The sequence below is a fragment of the Pan troglodytes genome, chromosome 1 (assembly GCF_028858775.2).
Source record: "Pan troglodytes isolate AG18354 chromosome 1, NHGRI_mPanTro3-v2.0_pri, whole genome shotgun sequence".
NCBI lineage: Eukaryota > Metazoa > Chordata > Mammalia > Primates > Hominidae > Pan > Pan troglodytes.
The window spans coordinates 214,406,051-214,422,437 of record NC_072398.2 but is presented as its reverse complement, the minus strand read 5'-3'; the positions used below and the strand labels follow the sequence as shown (position 1 = coordinate 214,422,437).

Sequence of the window (16,387 nt, the reverse complement as noted above, 5' to 3'; positions counted from 1 at the left end):
CCAACTTCGTTTCCTAGGGGCTCTTGGCTTTAACGAATTTACTGTATCTAAAAGACATCTTAGTACAGGAAGAAAACTGAATCTGTAGCATGTAAGGAGCAGTTTTCTTTGATTGGTATATTCAGGTTTCTAACCAGCTGAAAAATTCAAATACATGCCCTTTAAGGATTAAGTTTAAACCACACTACAAAAAGAGAAAAGATTTATATGATCACATATAAGCAATGGAATCAGCAATATGAGTCCTTTTCACAATTTACAAATCAAATTTAATAATCTCCAGAACATTAAGGAAGTTCAGCCCTTAATGGAAATGAATGAAAAGAAATTATTCACCCACTGTTACATGCCCTGGAAAGAGAATGTCCTGCCAGACTCAAAAGAGTATCACAATATTACTGAGATTTTCAGCAATGAAGGCCCTCCAAGGATCTAATGATGTTCATCTTTTCAGTTTATTTCCTTCACTGATAAACATTGTTAATAGATACCATTGCCTCTGTTTTCACTTTAAGTGATGTTACTTAGCACAATTCGTTTCTTTAGAATGCACCCTAGTTTGGTGGAAGGAATTTTCCTGCTTTATAAATATAGGATATTTTCTCATGAAACAAATTGGCATACTCTTTCAGTGAAGTGAATAGACAAATTAGATCTCTACAATTGTAAAGAAGTCACTGCCCCAATTATCTTAGGAACAATAATAATCACTTATATAAAATTAAAATAAGAAAATTAAGCCAGGTATGGTGGCTCATAGCTACAGTCCCAGCACTTTAAGAGTTGGAGACCAGCCTGGGCAACACAGTGAAAACCCTGTCTCTACAAATTTTTTTTTTTTTTTTTTTTTTTTTTTTTTTTTTTTTTTTTTAAGACGGAGTCTCGCTCTGTCGCCCAGGCTGGAGTGCAGTGGCGCGATCTCGGCTCACTGCAAGCTCCGCCTCCCGGGTTCACGCCATTCTCCTGCCTCAGCCTCCCGAGTAGCTGGGACTACAGGCGCCCGCTACCACGCCTGGCTAATTTTTTGTATTTTTAGTAGAGACGGGGTTTCACCGTGTTAGCCAGGATGGTCTCGATCTCCTGACCTCGTCATCCGCCCGCCTCGGCCTCCCAAAGTGCTGGGATTACAGGCGTTGTCTCTACAAATTTTTAAGTATTAGCTAATTTTTCAACGTTGGCCGGGCATGATAATGCATGACTGTAATCTCAGGCTGCAGGGAACTATGATTGTGCCACTGCCCTCCAGCCTGAGTGACAGAATGAGACTCCCAACTCAAAAAAAAAAAAAAAACGAAAGAAAATTAAGAATTTGTTGAAAATTGTTTTACTACAATGCTAGGCTGCATGTCTTGCACCTGTACTCCCAGCAACTCAACAGGCTGAGGCGGAAGGATTGCTTTAGCCCAGCGGTTGGAGACCAGCCTGGGGAACAGGGCAAGACATCATCTCTAAAAAAATACAAGGCAAGCTGAGCCAGGAGGATTGCCTGAGCCCAGAAGTTCCAAGTTGGTCAGCTATGATTGCCCCGCTGCACTCTAGCCTGGATAACAGAGCAAGACCCTGTGCCTTATTTTTTAATTTATGTTATTTTTTTACTACTTATGCTTATTTATCTATTTATTTATTTTTGAGACAGAGTCTTGCTCTGTAGCCCAGGCTAGAGTGCAGTGGTGCCATCTCAGCTCACTGCAAGCTCTGCCTCCCACGTTGAAGCTATTTCCCTGCCTCAGCCTCCAGAGTAGCTGGGATTACCGGCACACGCCACCACGCCCAGCTAATTTTTATATTTTTAGTAGAGACAGGGTTTCATCATGTTTGCCAGGCTAGTCTCAGACTCCTGACCTCAAGTGATGCAGCTGTCTCGGCCTCCCAAAGTGCTGGGATTACAGGTGTGAGCCAACTCGCCCAGGCTCCTTATGCTTGAAATGTGAGGTTTCATTAGGGAAAAATTTTCTTGTTGAATTTCTAACATGAAAAAATAATAGATTTAGCTGTAGATTAAATTAATGGTCCTGGTAGTTTGGTACAATAAAATAAATGAAATGAAATTGATAGCAGAGAGGAATCTTTGATGCTTTTCAACAATTTAAATAATGTAATATTTATTATATAAAGACATGAAAAAGTTCATTACATTATTATTTTATTTATTTATTTATTTATTTATTTATTTATTTATTTATTTTGAGATGTAGTCTCACTCTGTCACCTAAGCTAGAGTGCAGTGGTGCAATCTCGGCTCACTGCAACCTCTGCTTCCCGGGTTCAAGCAATTCTCCTGTCTCAGCCTCCTGAGTAGCTGGGATTACAGGCACACACCACCACACCTGGCTGATTTTTGTATTTTTAGTAGACACGGGGTTTCACCATGTTGGTCAGGCTGTCTTGAACTCCTGACCTTATGATCCTCCTGCTATGGCTTCCCAAAGTGCTGGGGTTACAGGCATGAGCCACTGCACCTGGCCCATTATATTATTTTTTAAAAATCAGTGTGACTCTTTTGACAAATTAGAATGGTTTAATAATCTTGGTTAGGCTGGGCATGGTGGCTCATGCCTGTAGTCCCAGCACTTTGGGAGCCCGAGGTCAGGAGTTTGAGACCAGCCTGGCCAACATGGTGAAACCCTATCTCTACTAAAAATACAAAAATTAGCCGGGCATGGTGGGGGGCTACTGTAATCCCAGCTTCTCAGAAGGCTGAGGCAGAAGAATCGCTTGAACTCAGGAGGCAGAGGTCGCAGTGAGCCAAGATCACGCCATTGCACTCCAGCCTGGGGGGGCAACAGAGTGAGACTCTGTCTCAAAAAACTAATAAATAAATAAAAATAAAGTATAAAAAATTAAAATTATGTGTTCAAATACATTAAATATATGGCAATGAAAAGGAGGCCTAGCATGACTGTCTGCATTTTGCTCCTAACCCTTCCTACCCTGTGGTGACATCTTCCAGGCTAACTGCTTTTTCTTATTTCTGCACATAGGCCAAGCTATCTATGGGAGGGATTTAGCTTACAGTTTAACTTTAAAGCACAGATGATAATAATCCCTTCCCCAAACTAACTCCTGAGAAGATAGAGAGGTTGTATACACAAGTAACAGTGTTATGCTGAAGATTTATAAGAGCAGTGTGACCTGACAAAGGATGAAGGATTTTCACCATCCCCTTGGGCTCCCACTGCAGCCCATGTCTGTCATTGTCAGACCTCTTCACCTCAACCGCCTCCTTCTTCCTCCCTTCCCTAACGTACAAGGAGCCTGAAAATCGTATTAATTTAAGATGGTTCTTTAGGATATTAGTTCACCATCTGTTCAGTTTGGTGGCTCTCTGGAATAAAGTCACCTTCCCTGCCCCTACACCTCAACCCTCGACTTACTGGCTGTCATGCAGCAAGCGGTGAGTGCAGTAAGCCGAGATCACAGCACTGCACTCCAGTCTGGGTGACCCTGTCTCAACAAAAAAAAAAAAAAAAAAAAAGAGAGAGAGAGAGAGAAATTTGGTTTTCGAACCAGACAAATTAAATAGGAGACTGAATTCCAATGAGACCTAGAAATGTCTAAATTTCTAAAATTTCTAAAAGAACTGAGAAAATTGCCTCCATTGAGGAAGTAAGCTGAAGGAGGTAAACTGCCATGTTTTCTGATTTGAGAAATATTGAGGAGACTTTGTCTCTTTCACCTCCAACTGCTCCTTCTCCTCCTGCCCCTGCACCTGCATAGTCTTTCTTACCTGAGCCTTCCTGTCCTGCCTTGCCTCTTCTTCCATCACCATCACCTAAGGAAAGTCCCCAGGGATCTGGTCCCTTTCCTGAAACTTCTGTTCTGACAGCCCCTTTCAAGGTAAGACCCAAACCCACAGGAAGAGGGGAGCCTACCGTTGTGTATACCACTTCACCAAAACGTGAATTAAGAATATTATAAAGGACTTCCCTGATCTAAACTTAAATACATTTCACTCTTGTGTTTCTAAAGCAGGCTCCAAGATCCTGTAGGCTTTGGCAGAAAATTTGACTTAACTGTTGAAAGCTTTGAGCCCAAATATTCTGATCTTTATCAATTAATTCACATGCTGGTGAAGAAGGGAAGGCCACTAACTGGTTGCAAAAGGTAAATTGGAAGGATTTTCAAAAAGGGACTGAAGCAGAACATGAAAGGCTCACATTTTCACCAAATATCTCCAAGTTGCCATTCCCCAGGTCCTTCCTAAAAATATAGATTGGAGGATAATTCAGCATTGTACTAAAAAGCCACACAAATCTGTCTTTGCTTAACTAAAATGGTTTGAGAGCCAGGTGTGGTAGTTCATGCCTGTAATCCCAGCACTTTGGGAGGCTGAGGCGGGTGAATCACTTGAGATCAGGAGTTCGAGACCAGCCTGCCAACATGGTGAAACCCTGTCTCCACTAAAAATACAAAAATTAGCCAGGTGGCTACTCAGGAGGCTGAAGCAAAAGAATTGCTTGAACCCAGGAAGTGGAGGTTGCAGTGAGCTGAGATCCTGCCACTGCAATACAGCCTGGGAGACAGAGCGAGACTCTGTCTCACAAAGAAAAAAATAAAAAGAAAAAAGAAAAATAGAAAAAAACCCAGCAGGGTAGTAGAAATATAATGCACACAAGAATGATAATCATGAAGACAATCTGATTCTAGAAGAGTAAGGGAACCTATTCCATTAGAGAGCCAACTGAAAACATCAAATCCCAGTTCACACCCCAGGGTGTGGGGTCACGTGCCTGTAGTCCCAGCTACTCGGGAGGATTAGTAAGGAGGTTTGCTTGAATTCATGAGGTCAAGGCAGGAGTAAACCCTGATCATGCCACTGCACTCCAGCCTGGGTGACAGTGAGACCTTGTCTCAAAAACAAACAAACAAACAAACAAACAAACAAACAAAAACCCACAAAACCAGACAACAACAAATTGCCACCTCACTCTGAAATGACAATGGCAAACATCACTTTGCTATTGGCAAATTAAAAGAAAAACACTCCCTCTTGCTATCAACCTGGCCTCTTGCTCTAACATGTCTGACCCATGGTTTAAAATGCCCAAAAGCTGATGTACTCAAATTATAATACACTTACCTGTTCTGCACCAGCATTTATTTTTGTCTGGAGGAGATCACCATCCATGGTCCTGTAAATGTCTAACAGCATGGAATGATGAAGGGCAGTGTCTTTTAGGATATTTGGTTATATCTATATATATGGCTCTGAAGAAACCCAACATTGGGTGAGTTCCCTCAAACTTTTCACTAGGCATGACTGCTGCTCTACTTTAGATAGAGATTCTGTGGGGCAAAACCTGAGAATTATCTGCCTGGCTATCAAGAAGATAGCTCCTTGCATTTTTGAGGGGAGAACACTTTTGCTTCAAGGGAGTGTTTCCTCCCAGGATTAGAAATCTTTCTGTAACCTCAGGAAACATTGCTGATGAAAACCAGGCATGGTGTGCTGCACAAGTTGTAGTAATAAGGCAGAAGTTAAAAGGAAAAGACAAGCTTTCCTGTACTTGGCTGACTCCAAGACCTGCCATACATAGAGCCCTAGCAGATCCTCGGTAACACGATCTGAAAAGTCAGAGCCCCGAAGTATGAGTTCCGGAGACTCTCTCAACACAGTCAGCCCCTAGCAAAGATAAGAGGAAAAAACAACAAATGCCTTTACTACCTTCTCTTTCCCCCTTTCCATTTCGAATTATTCAAGTTTTGTTAAGTTCCTGATTTCCCTTCAGTGCAGCTGCAAGGTCACCAGCCATACTTGCATTGCAAGACCTGTGACAGTTTGATTAGCTGCCTTTGTTCTGCTTCTATAAGCCCTCTTGCCTGCCCCCGAGTTTCATGCCATCAAATTCCCGCCACGCAATTCAAACTAGCCAACCCCCTTTCAGAAGTGTCTATAAAGTCAAGCCCTGTCTTTGTTCGGGGCTCAGCCTTTGGATTTTAATCTGCTGGGCCTCAGTGCAGTCAATAAATCCTCCTATTTCACCCATTGGTCTCTCTGTTCTCCTGATTCCCACAACAGTAGTAGGGGACTGCGTTCGCACTTTCCCCTGGTCTTTCATGGTATGAATAATGGACAGCATTTTTTTTTCGCCTATAGTCGCAGGCTCGGTCTCAGTGATTGTATGCTGTGGTCAGCTGTTTTTGTTTTTGTGAGACCTTGTTTTCTTGTTTACTGTCCTGGGACAGATGTCTGTAGTCACTTGTTTCCTCGGGAGGCAAATTTCAGTGTCTGTGGGGGAGGTCTCCCATGTTAGCTGTGGTGGTACTTGGCAGGCAGAGCTCAGGGATCTAGGCTTCCGTGCTTTGTAGATTGCTCAATGGTCCCCAAGGCCTAGTGGCTTTTAACACCACTTGAAAACCTTAGTGTTTTTCCAGTGTCCCCAGAGTCACCTCTTACACAGCCTCTTTTTTTGTTTGTTTGACTTATTCTCTGAGAGACAGTCTCACTGTATCTGGTGGCATCTTGGTTGAATCGATCCTCCCACCTCAGCCTCTGGAGTAGCAGAGGCACGAGTCACCGCAGCCGGCTAATTTCTGTTCTTGTTTTTGTTGTTGTGGTGGTTGTCTTGTTTTTTGAAGAGTTGAAGTGTCTCCATGTTGCCCAGGCGACGTGCTCCCGGCGACGGAGGCTGCCTGCCTGGGGGCGGGCTGGAGCCACGTCCCAGGGCTGGGGGCGCTGTGGGCACTGTGGGTGCCGCACCCACCACTGCCCGGCACCGGAGGCCAAGAGAGCGTTCCCGACGGGCTCCGCGGATGCCCCGCCGCGTCCTGCTGCCCATCCTGCCCGGGTTGTCGCGGGCCGGGGGCACGACAAGAGGCCGGGGCCTGCCCGGATGCAGCGGCCTGCAGGGCGCAGCTGTCCCTCCACCAGCCGGGGTCCCCTCGCTCAGCCCATGAGACAAATAAATGAATAAATAAATAAATAAATAAAAGATGGAGTCTTGCTCTGTCGCCCAGGGTGGAGTGCAGTGGTGCGATCTCGGCTCACTTCAACCTCTGCCTCCTAGGTTCAAGTGATTCTCCTGCCTCAGCCTCCTGAGTAACTGGGATTACAGGTGCATGCCACCACACCCGGCTAATTTTTCGATTTTTAGTAGAGACGGGATTTCATCATGTTGGCCAGGCTGGTCTCGAACCCCTGACTTCAAGTGATCCACCCGCCTTGACCTCCCAAAGTGCTGGGATTACAGGCATGAGCCACTGCACCCAGCCAGAAGCGGGCATTAATATGCAGGCGCCTTATAGGGCAACATCTGTGTGCACCTCTTACAAATCTTAATGCTGTGTATATGAGGGGGTTCCTTCGTGTCCCCCTGGGGATGTTTGAGGTTGCCTGTATGTGTTATGTGTGTGCATATCTTTAAGCTCAGATATGCATAGGCGGATTGACACCTCTGTTTGAATGTATTCCCATGAGCTCATGCCATTAATTCACCATCACAAGAAATATTTACTGAGCGTGAGCCATGCCATTCCACAGCCACCATTATAGTACTAAGGTAGAATGAGGAACAAAAAATCCAGGCTTTCTGAGCTCACACTGGGGTGGGGGCATGGTGGGAAGACACAGGCATCCATGTAATAAACAGAAACCACGACAGGGCTAAGTGTTCTGGAGGAGAGGCACATAGTGTACTGAGGCCCCTGAGGTAGACCCCAGGTGCACCTTTGAGCTTTGCCTGCATGGTTTGGGTTTGTGGGCTCACCTGCATGTGTCCATGCATGCCCCATCTGCGTGCCCGTGCATGGCTGCATCACCCCATGCACACGTGCACTGCCCCTGGGCTTGCCCACATGTGCTGCTCCCCAGGGCGCCAGGCTATCAGCCTACAAGGCATTGTGGGTCTGGGCCCAGCCTGCCACCCCCTACAGAGGCCTGAGCTTGCCTTCCCAGGAGGCCCAGGACTCTCACCCAGGGCCCTTCCCTGCAGCTGGAGCAGGCTCTGTGGCTGGAATCTGGTGAGCTGGAGACGCAAGAGCCCAGGGGGCTGGTACCCCAGAGCGTGGAGTTGCGGAGGCAGCTGCAGGAGGAGCAGGCCTCCTAGTGGCGCAAGCTGCAGGCCTACCTGGAGGGCCAGCAGCGGCAGGCCCAGCTTGTGCAGCGGCTGCAGGGCAAGGTCAGGGCCACCCATTCCTGCTCTTTCCCTCCCACGTGTTCACTTTGCTCTGCCCCCACCCCTGGGGCTCACCATCAGCTCCCAATCCCCAGATTCTCCAGTACAAGAAGAGGTTCTCGGAGCTGGAGCAGCTGTTGGAGAGATCCGGAGAGCTGGAGCAGCAGCAGCTGAGGGTGGGTGCCATGGTGGGGAAGAGGCAGGCCCTGCCCTCCACCTGCCCAGCCTGATGCTTTAACTTCTCTCCCACCCAGGACACAGAGCACAGCCAAGACCTGGAGAGTGCCCTCATCTGGCTGGAGGAGGAGCAGCAGGGAGGGCCAGGGCTGGCGGCATGGCCCCCTGGGCGAGCGCCTACTGATCCCCTGTGCCCCATTCAGGAGTGCCAGCCTGGCCCAGGTGAATGCCATGCTCTGAGAACAGCTGGACCAGGCAGGTTTGGCCAACCAGGCTCTGAGTGAGGAGATACGAAAGGTGACCAGTGACTGGACTCACAGCTGCAAGGAGCTGGAGCGGTGGGAAGCGGCATGGAGGCGCGAGGAGGAGGTGGGCATGGGGGTGCAGGGAGGCCAGCAATATAAGAGGAAGATAATGCACAATTATGCTAGTGAGACTCTCTTTTCCAATAATGTTTGCACTTCTCAATACTACATTTAAAAAGGAAATAGTAGCACTTGAACGGTTAAGTAAGAAGATGAACAAAATTGAACAGAGGAAAAATAACTGTCTGAAGACATGTTGAAAATACATTTAAAGACAGTCTGTCTGAGATAGGAGCTGAGCTGGCCAATCCATCTTTTAAATAATTGAACATCATTCAGGTGTCAAGTATTTGACCTGGAGACTGGAAGGGGAGGAGAGAGTCCAAAAAAAAGTCAAAATATAAAGAAAAAAAATTAAAGAACTTGTCCCACAAATCAGGCAACCAAGGTCTAAACTTATACCCTCTGCCTGGGTAAATTGTTGTTGCTTCTTTCTGTGACTCTTAAAAGATGTACCATATACCTCATTTAATGACTTTGATTTATTCATGAAAACTCTATCCCCATGGGAAAAGCTGTTAAATGAAAAAAGATTTCTTTTAAGTAGAAAAATTATGAAAGGATTCCTTCCAACCCTCCATACTCAAAATATAGCTATCAATTATCTATATATATCAAAATATACCAATTAAAAATATCAGTTAAACAATACATCAATTGAATTATGAAAGCAAGCTTATTTAAGTAGCAAAGAATAATGTGAAGGTTAGTAAGTATAGCTTATACTTAAAATACAATGAATTGAAAGCTCATGGCACTTCACAGAGTAGGAAGAAGAAACTTAATAGAAAGTGGTAGTTGGGAGAGAAGGACTGCAAGGGAGTTATTTGGAAAATGCATTTTTTATTTCTGCATCATTTTATTCACAAATTATTCTTAATCTTTTGTGAATTTGTGGATTTCTTGAACTCAAACCAGACTTAAAAATACAGTTATAGCACAGAAAAAAATCTTTAATGGCAAAATAAAAGCTAAGCAAGAGAGCCTTTGAAAACACATGAAAATAGCACACACATTAAAAAAAAGAAAGAATAAAGAGATGTACAAGCGACACCTCCTCAACCTTCTCACTTGGTGTACATACGCACAGTAAATTATTTTGGGCTCAGCCAAGCATGGGAGCAATTCAAATAGATCCATATGATATTCTCTGATTAGAAACTCTTGTGGAGTAAGTTAGTGAGTGTATCTTTGCCTAAAACAGTCATGTCAAAATATAGCTTCCTATAGCATATTTATTTAGTATCATTTTGGTGAAAAAGTGGTTATACAGAATAGAAAAGAGTTGTCCAAAACTAAGTGGTTGACCTTTCCAGAGCCATTACCTGCAGAATTGTTATGTAAGTCTGTTCCATACTCATAAAGGAATACTCAGCTGACCCAACTGATTTTCTCGTGTTTTTTCCTTCAAGGGCTAGTAGAAGTCTATATGTTGTGGTGGAAAACAACCTCAGCCCTATAGTCCAACATTTGCCTAACAAAACTTGTCCTGTGATTTACAAAACTAGAACCTCACTGGTAAGTCACATTCCTAGAGTCTCCCCCATGCCTAACCCCAGTCACGGAAAATAAATCAAATCATTGTCACTCTTTCTTAACAAAGAGCGTACATTTAAAACTTGAGTAAAATTACAGGTACCGTCTGCGGCCTTCAAGGGGGAACTTGAAGTCTCAATACCGCAGTTGTCCAATCAGAGGATCCAAGATGAATATACTCAAGGACTTCATGCTTGGCATCCTCTGGAGACAGTACATAACCACCAGCTTGGTTTAACCGGAGATTCATTTGGGTTAGGAGAAATTATGTAGGCAATGTACTTAGTCAATGGAGGCCTTATGCCTGAAGACTTACAAGAATCTGAATTCGTATGTTACTTTTCCTTTAATGGAGTGGAATTCCAAATGAAAATAATCAAACAGCATGTGCATAAACATTAGATATCATACCCACATTTACAAAGCCTTTATAGATATGCAAGTGTTACTGCGTCTGTCCCTAGCTTCTGTACAGAATTTAATGGGTAGCTGTTACTATTTTATTGTTGTATAAAAATGAGGAAACTGATAAGTTGTCTAAAGGTGCACAATCAAAACACATCAAAGCCATTGTGAAATACAGGTCCCCGGATTTCAAAAACAGATCTTCTGCTTATAAATTCAGTCTTTTTCATACTGCCATAAACTCCAGAATGGGAAAACAAAGTTACTATCAGAAAAGCTGCTTTCAGCTGGGCGTGGTGGCTCATGCCTGTAATCGCAGCACATTGGGAGGCCAAGACAGGCGGATCACTGGAGGTGGGGAGTTCGAGACCAGCCTGGCCAACATGGTGATCTCCACTAAAAATACAAAAATTAGCTGGGCATGGTGGCGGACACCTGTAATTCCAGCTACTTGGGAGGCTGAGGCAGTAGAATCGCTTGAGCTGGGGAGGCCGAGATGGCTTAGTGATCCGAGATGGCGCCACTGCACTCCAGCCTGGGTGACAGAGTGAGCCGACATCGCGCCACTGCACTCCAGCCTGGGTGACAGAGTGAGACTCCATCTCAAAAGAAAAAAGAAAGCTTATTTTTTCCCCTAATCACCATAATATTCACTATGAAGTGATGGAAATAGAAATAATTTACTTAGCAAATCCTTTCTAGTTCAAATAATTTGTATATAGGCTGTGCAAACATAATAATGAGAGATTCTTTTTAGTCATCTTGCTTTATATCACTAATTACACTCTTATTTAATGATATTTTAAAGAAAAACGTGTTTATTTTCAAGTAGAAAAGTCATATATGTCCACCAAGGAAAGCTGTAACAAATGTAAAATACATAAAAAAGATAACAGCTAAATTTCTAAAGCATTCAAAAAAAAGACAAATAGAAGGGTGTCAGATTAGGAAAGTATGTCTTGTAAGGTGTGATGGTCAGACTGATTAGCTTAGAGATGTGGATCTCAAAGTGGTTCTCAGAGCAACAGCATCAGCGTCACCTGGGAACGTGTTAGAAATGCAGATTCTCAGGTACCATCCCACATTTAATGAATCAGAAGCTCAGAGTAGAGACCAGCAGTTTGTTTTAACAAGTCCTTCAGGGATTCTGATACAGCTGATGTTTGAGAAACACTAGATTTAGGTAAACGTAAGAGGGTCACGTTAGTATTTTTAAATCATTGGAAGTTGGTTTGTTTTGTTTTTTCTTAAGTGGGACTCATTTGTACTTCAATACACAGAATGGATATTTAGAGGAAGTCGTTTTTGACCTAACACAGATGAGCACTTCCAATTGAACAGCGCTTTCTGATAATGGGGCTGCCCCCTACAAGTGAATAACTGGGTTTCTCTAGGCTGGAGCTGCAGACAGGTCACTATGTGTATGGAGGATTGTATTAATATGATCGTGGCTCTTTATAGCTCTGCATTACTAATATTCTGTTTTAAAGTCTCTCCTCAATATCCAACGTCTCTGTGTTAATGATGGTAAGGAGTGGGTAACAGTAACAATCATCCTGTTGTTGACAACAGATGATAAGAGAAAGCCCAACTTTACACTCTGTATAATCTTACACCAATGCCCCATTCCTCGTCTAATTTTTTTTTTACATGTTAACACATGACCTTGGCATTACTAAATAAGAAGCCCTCTCACTTAGAACCCGATGCAGTATGATAAAAATTATTTTGAGAACAATCAGGAGCTCTAGTTTTCAATTCTGCTTCTCTTCTCAAGTAGTTCTGTGCCTTAGTTTCTTCTTTGTAAATTTAAATGGTTGGAACAGAGGATCTGTTAAGTGTGATTCAAGCTGAAATTGTATGTACCCCACACTGAGTTTCTCTGCTATACCCCTAACCCATTCAACAATCACACCACCAGTTTTCAGGACTCACAGTAGGATAGCCGTCTATCATTTGTTAATAGGTGTGCTCTTTCATCCAAACAAGAAACTCATGATTTCTGCAGTTTTTTATTCTAGCCAGGTTCTAGGTGCTGGCCTGGAACTATAAAACGAACATTTCACAAAAAGTTATGACAATATACAAAGGAAAGACAATTTCTTTGAATATCCATAATCTCAATATGGAGTCTGGCTGTGGATGGCCAAGAGATAGTTTCCTTAACTGGAAAAAGTTTTTAAATGAGGCTTGGTGGAGGATATATCTTTGCATCATTACAAAGAAGAAAAAAGAGAAATCTCACAACTGAAGAAAGTGAAATCCACTTTACTTAATGCGGACCTCTGTCTCTGGTGTGCAGGTCCTCTGTGTCCAAAGATAATTAGCACTTTATAATGCTAATTATTATAATTATGTCTGAGAAAAAAATCATTAGGGGGTAGGCCCGTTCACTGATTTTCAACTGCCCCCTCTATTTAAAAATAAGGTCATTTTTCTATGAAATAGCTTTAGGAGCTCAAAGCAGAAAGAGGGTTATAGAAAATCCTGTGTAGGTATAAGCCTGCGTTTTTAATATTCTTATAATTCTGTGATGTGTCTGGAAACTGAACCGGGAGGAAAACAGTGAACCTATTTAGTCCAGGAGACTAGAAATCAGGACTCAGAAGAGTAAACATTTCTGTAATAGTTAGTCCTCAAATAGTCATTCATTGACCTTCCACTGGGTGTCTGGCAATGTGCAAGCTGTTTCTAGATGCTACCTCATGTAACAACCATCACAGTTGCACAGAGCAAGTACTAGTACTCCACTTTCACCGATAAAGAAGTAAAATCTTAGAAATTAGCTGCCCAATGTCATGTATGTAGGAAAGGAAAGCTGGATTCTGATTCATATTTGCTGGCTCCAAAGCACTTGTTGTAAATACTTCACTATCCTGTGCTTACATGTAAATGTACCATTTCTCTTAGGGGTCTTGAAATACTGAACCAAAGAATGGTGTAGGGGAAGGGCAGTTTAGAAATACCTGGAAATTTGGTTGTTTGAAGGAAGCCCACTCTCAGATGGTAGGAGATCAAGCTAACAGAATAGCTGAGACCAGGCTAAGGACCAGCTTCTTTGGGAGAGAACAGACGCAGGGGCGGGAGGGAAAAAGGGAGAGGCAGACGTCACTTCCCCTTGGCGGCTCTGGCAGCAGATTGGTCGGTTGAGTGGCAGAAAGGCAGACGGGGACTGGGCAAGGCACTGTCGGTGACATCACGGACAGGGCGACTTCTATGTAGATGAGGCAGCGCAGAGGCTGCTGCTTCGCCACTTGCTGCTTCGTCACGAAGGAGTTCCCGTGCCCTGGGAGCGGGTTCAGGACCGCTGATCGGAAGTGAGAATCCCAGCTGTGTGTCAGGGCTGGAAAGGGCTCGGGAGTGCGCGGGGCAAGTGACCGTGTGTGTAAAGAGTGAGGCGTATGAGGCTGTGTCGGGGCAGAGGCAGAGGATCTCATACTTACCTGGCAGGGGAGATACCATGATCACGAAGGTGGTTTTCCCAGGGCGAGGCTTATCCATTGCACTCCGGATGTGCTGACCCCTGCGATTTCCCCAAATGTGGGAAACTCGACTGCATAATTTGTGGTAGTGGGGGACTGCGTTCGCGCTTTCCCCTGACTTTCTGTGGTTTCAAAGATAGACTGTACGCCAAGGATGATATCCTTTTTTTGTATTGGTTTGTGTCTTGGTTGGCGTCTTAGGTGTTAATCCTGCAGTGGAGGGCTGGGGAATAGGAAGTAACATATCGCCTGCACGCCATAGGAGAAAAAGCGAGCATCCGCCGTATCGGCTTTGTAACACAAATTAGCTATCGTGAAGGCCGCTCAGCTCTTCCCTTTCTACCCTGGCTGCTTTTTGCAGGGATTGGTCCGTGGTCTCCAGTCTCTTGGGTTCTCACCCTGTGTGAAAATCTTCGTGTTTTGCCCTACCCCCCAGTCACTTCTTACACAGCCTCTGCTTCCAAGCGCAGCCCCCACAGGAGTTTGTAGGATTTCTGTGCTAGCGGGCAATGTGTTCTCACCTCATAGAGCCAGGTAGAAACTACGCAGATGGGCGCTGTTCTCTGGGAAGAAAGCAGGGCCTTTGGGGCTCTCAGTGTCCCCGTTGGGTTGTAGACATAACACGCTTACTTTGCGTAGGGGAACGGCTCTGCCGGCCCCCAGGTGCCCTCGCGCATGTTCATGGAGGCCCGCAGGTCAGAACCGCAGTCTCACCTGTCTTGGCGGAAATGCCCTGCGATCCTCCCTGAGATAGAAGGCGGGAAGTTTTATGAGGAGCCGGTCCAGTTTCCCTACTATCTCCTGCCGTTTATATATCTAGTCTTTCTTCAGACTTTAAGCGACTGCTTCATGTTCGATGTCTCACTCCCACATCCTACATCCACTGCCAGGCAACTTTCTAGATAGCACCCTGACCCATCCTTCCCACCCCCAAGAAGCCCTTTCCTATTTCTGGGGCCAGTGTGCTCCCCAGTCCCTCTTTCTTCAGGCCCTCGCTTATCACCTTCATGGACAGAAAATACTTAGCTCTCTCTCAACCTGAGGTTTACACCTGACACGCGTCAGTGCCCTGGCAACTTCCTTAATACCCCTTCTCAAATAGCACTGAAAATCATCTCTTTCTAACTCCCAGAACTATCTAATTGGTTTTGTCCCTGCACTACATGAATACTAGTATTCCACTACAGAGGAAAACCCCAGGCCTAGAGATGGCGGTTCTGGACATTGTGCCAGCCTCTCCCAGGGTATGTTTTCTGACCTCACCTACTTTTGATCAACTGAGGTCAGGAGTTCAAGACCAGCCTGACCAACATGGCAAAACTCCGTCTCTACTAAAAATACATACACACGCACAATAATAATAATAATAATAATAATAATAGTTACTATTATTATTATTATTGCCAGGCGCAGTGGTGTGTGTCTGTAATCCCAACTACTCGGGAGGCTGAGGGAGGAGAATCACTTGAACCCGGGAGGTGGAGGTTACTGTGAGCCGAGATCACGCCATTGCACCGCAGCCTGGGCAACAGAGTAAGACTCTGTCTCAAAAAAAGAAAAAAAATTAGTGCATCTGAGACATATTATTGGAGACAGTAGAATCCTGCGTCCAACAGGCACTTGGTGCAGATCTGAACCCATTGAGCTATTGGCTCATGTTCCCTATGTTCTATTAAGTATCATGAGCAGAAATTGAGCTCTTTGGCTTTTACCCACTGAGTATGGCTATAGGACAGGTCTCTCTCTCTCTCTCTCTCTCTCTTTCTCTCTCATTCTTTGCATCATTATTTTTTGCCATCAGTGTGGGTTTTTGGTTTTGAGGTTATGAAGTGAATTTCTGGGGACAATCTCTGTTGGGTCGTGTTGACAAGGATCCAGTCCCTGTTTGGTGATACATGACAGCTAATCTGGTCTGTGAGTCTTCTTTATTGTCTATTTATTGTCCTGAGAATAATGGTATTTCCTGATATTTGAGACTGCAGCAATGATAAGTTGTTCAGATCTTGTCTTTCCAATGTTTGGTAAAAATTTTATAGGCCCAATTGTTGTCAATATCTGCAAGAGTGGCATCTCTGTTACAAGAGTGATCTTACTACTCAATGTTCCCCCTCCCACCCAACTTCGTTTCCTAGGGGCTCTTGGCTTTAACGAATTTACTGTATCTAAAAGACATCTTAGTACAGGAAGAAAACTAAATCTGTAGCATGTAAGGAGCAGTTTTCTTTGATTGGTATATTCAGGTTTCTAACCAGCTGAAAAATTCAAATACATGTCCTTTAAGGATTAAGTTTAAACCACACTACAAAAA

At 44.3% G+C, this 16,387-nt stretch overlaps 1 protein-coding gene and 1 non-coding gene across 2 annotated transcripts in view; both read left to right on the top strand.

Annotated features, from left to right (window-relative positions):
- Positions 1 to 16,387, top strand: part of LOC129136527 (neuroblastoma breakpoint family member 15-like) — a 49,589-nt gene that overhangs the window by 4,458 nt on the left and 28,744 nt on the right. The window contains exons 2-4 of the mRNA XM_063804772.1: positions 8,210 to 8,290; positions 8,369 to 8,660; positions 10,069 to 10,174. The gene's annotated coding sequence lies outside the window, so the exon portion shown is untranslated. The remainder of the gene's footprint in view (positions 1 to 8,209; positions 8,291 to 8,368; positions 8,661 to 10,068; positions 10,175 to 16,387) is intronic.
- LOC112207878 (U1 spliceosomal RNA) lies at positions 14,033 to 14,196 on the top strand. Its single transcript, XR_002942303.1, has one exon. It is a non-coding gene; the product is annotated as a U1 spliceosomal RNA (small nuclear RNA).